Below are 3,676 nucleotides of genomic sequence, written 5' to 3'. Positions count from 1 at the left end.
GGCCTCGCCAAATCCTGCGTTCTTGTGCGGGCAGAGGGACTAGAGTCCCCGCAGGACAGGGACAGACAGACAGAATGGGAGGAGGAGTAAGAGGGAGCGAGATGGAAATATACACGTATATGTACATGTATGTGTCTAGACATACAGAGAGACATGGACAGAGACAGAGAAAGAGGGGGCTGGCACGCGGGGAGAGAGCTCCTGAGCCAGAGCCAGAACCCAACAGGCACGTCACAGAGCCAGACAGACATGGGGTGGGGGAGGGTGGGAGGGACGCACATTCGGGCACACGGACTGGGACAGACGCACTGAGGCTGTGTTGAAGTGGTGGCTTCTCCACCGGAGTGTGGTCGTGCCCGGGGCTGGGCTCCGCCAAGGAGGCATTGCCCTGGCGTTGGCAGTCACCATTGAAGCCCCCGGGGCGGGCCGCCAGGGTCTCCGGAGGGCCAGTGGGCTCTGAGCCCCGCCCAGGGACCCGCCCGCGGGAGGAGAGTGGCAGCCCCCAGGCACCCTGGTTGTGAGGATTGTGTGCCTGCGTGCCTGCTCTTCCCTTGTGGCGGTCTCCCCTGGAGTCGATGGCGCGTGGTGTGTTGGGGTGCTGCTCCCGCCGTCCCCTGGTTTGTCCCGGCTCTTTGTGCCCTTTGTGTCGGGGACACCGTGGCCGGCGGGAAGGGAGGGCTCCTGGCTCTTGTGGGAGACGGGAGGGGACGCGCGGGGGTGTGGGGAGAGGTGCCTGCCCGCGGAGACAGAAGACTCCGGTGGGGCGGGGCGGGTGGGCGTCCCGTTTGCCCGAGGACACGCCGATCCTGTGTCTCGGGGCCCAGGGGCAGGCGCAGGGATGGGCGTCCCCTGGGCTCGGGCCGAGGTGCAAAGGACCGGCACGTCCTGGGATGGAGAGAGCCTGGTGGAAGCCTGCGCCGGCAGGCAGCCCTGGGCTTGGGCGTTGGGGGTTGCGGCGGCGGCAGGGTCGGGGAGCGAGAGGGAGCCCTGCGATGGCGGTGGCGGCGGCGGCGACCTAGACGCGGCTGACTGCTGCAGGCTGACGGCCTGCCTCGGCGAAGAGCACTAAGAAGAGGGAGAGGGGGGGAGCCCTGGCCGACAGGCCTGGTGTGCGGCCGGGGATGCGAGCTTGTAGTGCTGGGCGGCTGTCCCTCCTCTGGCCAGGGGGACCTTCGGCTGGCTGGGCGGCTGCAGGGGTTGCAGAGGGGCAAGGGGCGGCAGGGATTCGGAGGGAGGCACGCCGGGGCGGCGGCGCAAAAGGAGAGGCGAGCAAAAGCCTACAGGTATTCCCAGGCGGTCTCCCATGCAAGTACTAACCAGGCCCCTCCCTGCTTAGCTCCCGAGATCAGAGGAGATCGGGCGCGTTCAGGGTGGTATGGCCGTAGACGCTGGGACCCGGCTCCCGCGCCCCAAGAGCCTGCTCCCGGCCTGTCTCGTGAGCGCCCGCCATGCAGATGAGCCGCTCCGGTGGCGAGCATCGACCCGCGGGCCGGCTCTGCCAGCACCGCGTCCCCCCCCAGTCCGGCTCCCCGCCTCTTCCTAATGCCCCTGGCGTGGGCGGCGGGCTACTCCTGGCCGACAGCGAGGCCCCTTCGCGCCACCCGGGGCTCCATGGGACACTGCCACTTCCCTGATGGTGCCAGAAGTCGTGGAACTCTGGCATCCTGGGACTCCCCGCACCCAGACCGGCATACAACCCGCCCCCCTACCGCCACCAGGTTTACCCCCAACCGCAGCCCCAAGGCTGGTGGAGGCCTGCACCAGCAGGCAACCCTGGGCCTGGGAGTTGTGGGAGGACCCCGCGGCGGCGGCGGGGGCGGCTGCGGCGGCGGCGGCGGCGGCGGCGGCGGAGGCAGGGGAGGGTGGCGAGGTAGGCGATGGCAACCGCGTGGATGGCGCCAGGGCGGCGATGGCGGCGGCGACAATGGGGGCATTGACGGTGGGCGCTGGGACACGGGGGCCGATGGCGGCGGCGGTGGCGGCGGGGGCTGGGGAGGGCGTGAGGGCGGTGCTGGCGGCGGAGGCCGGGAGAGCAGAGGCGGGAGACTGAGCGAGTATGGCATTGGTGGCGGCGGGGGCTGGGGCGGGGGCTGGGAAGATGGCGGTGCTGGAGGCGGGGAGAGCAGAGGAGGGAATTGAGGGAGTGCGGCAATGGCGGCAGCGGGGGCGGGGGAGGGCGTGAGGGCGGTGCTACGGGGGAGGCCGGGAGAGCAGAGGCGGGAGACTGAGGGAGTATGGCGATGGTGGCTGCGGGGGTCTGGGGCGGGGGCGGGGGAGATGGCGGTGCTGGAGGCGGGGAGAGCGGAGGAGGGAATTGAGGGAGTACGGATATGGCGGCGGCGGGGGTGGGGGTGGGGGAGAGGGCAGCACTGGTGGCGGAGATGGGGAGCGCGGTGCTGGCGGCCGAGGTGGGGAGAGCACAGGAGGGAGTTTGAGGGAGTTTGGCGGTGGCGGCGGCGGGGGCGGGGACAGGGGCGGGGGCGAGGGCAGCGCTGGCGGGGGGGGGGGGGGGGGGGGGGGGGAGCCCGGTGGTGGCGGTGGCTTTGGCGCAGGCGGCGGTGGCGGCGACCGCGAGTCGGCGAAGGATTCGCGATGACGGCCTGCGGGACCGAAGAGGACTGAGAGGAGGGTGTGTGGGGGGAGCCCTGGCCCACGGGCCTGGTGTGCGGCCGGGGCTGCCAGCTTGTAGTGCCGGGCGGCTGACCCTCTGCTGGTCAGGGGGACCTGCGGCTGGCTGGGAGGCTGCAGAGGGAGCCACGCCGGAGCGGCGATGCAAAAGGAGACGCTAGCAAAAGCCAACAGGTATTCCCAGGCGGTCTCCCATCCAAGTACTAACCAGGACAGACCCTGCTTCGCTTCCGAGATCAGACGAGATCTGCTGCGTTCAGGGTGGTATGGCCTTAGGCACTGGGACCCGGCTCCAGGCACTCCAAGAGCCTGCTCCCGACTTGCCTCCTGAGCGCACGCGCCATGCTGCTGGTCTGCTCGGGTGGCGAGCATGTCTGCCCGAGTGCCTCCCGCCCGCTCCCCGCCTCCTCCGGTCGCCGCTGGTGTGGGCGACGGGCTACTCCTGGCCCGCAGCGAGGCCCCTTCGCGCCCCCCCAGTGGCTCCACAGGCCTCTGTCACTTCCCTGACTGTGACATATGTCTGGGCGCCCTGGCATCCTGGGACTCCCCATGCCCGGAATGGCTTTTACCACGCCGCCCTACCCCAAACCCTCTCATCCCCCCCCAGCCCCACAACCGCACACCCTCCTTGCTGCTGTGCTGTCCCCACCACTCAGGGCCACCGAGGGGGTAGCAGGGTCCTCTCAGTCCCCTCCACCCTAGGGACGTGCAACCCAGGCCCTGGCCCTGGCCGGCCCCACCCACTGGCCCAAAGCCAGGGAGAGCCACCCGCGACCAGGGGGCAGCACCTCCAGACTGCCGCCACCCTTCGTCACACAGCCTTCTGTCTGGGCCCTCGCCCCTCATCAGCGACCGGCGTCCCGCCCGATCACTGGTCACTTCACTGGCTACACATCACCTCTCCTGACCCAGGGTGTTGAGAGAGAGGATGAGAGAAGGCCAGAGACGGAGCAAGAGGTAGGTGGAGAGAGACAGACGGGGACTGTGGGGACAGACTTGCAGAGAGCACTTTCCAGGCTCTGGGCCTCGCGTGGAGGGGTGCTGCGTG

The 3,676-nt window shown here is 70.0% G+C and overlaps 2 pseudogenes; both read right to left on the bottom strand.

Annotated features, from left to right (window-relative positions):
• Positions 1-1,267: 1,267 nt before the first annotated feature.
• LOC148756693 (5S ribosomal RNA) lies at positions 1,268-1,387 on the bottom strand (annotated as a pseudogene).
• Positions 1,388-2,786: 1,399 nt separating this feature from the next.
• On the bottom strand, positions 2,787-2,906 carry LOC148756692 (5S ribosomal RNA; annotated as a pseudogene).
• Between the last annotated feature and the right edge of the window lie 770 nt (positions 2,907-3,676).

Source organism: Rhinolophus sinicus, chromosome 11 (genome assembly GCF_057876585.1).
Source record: "Rhinolophus sinicus isolate RSI-liver-muscle chromosome 11, RSI-T2T, whole genome shotgun sequence".
In the NCBI taxonomy this organism is placed as follows: domain Eukaryota; kingdom Metazoa; phylum Chordata; class Mammalia; order Chiroptera; family Rhinolophidae; genus Rhinolophus; species Rhinolophus sinicus.
The sequence above is the reverse complement of the archived record's forward strand: the minus strand, read 5'-3'. Positions and strand labels throughout refer to the sequence as shown.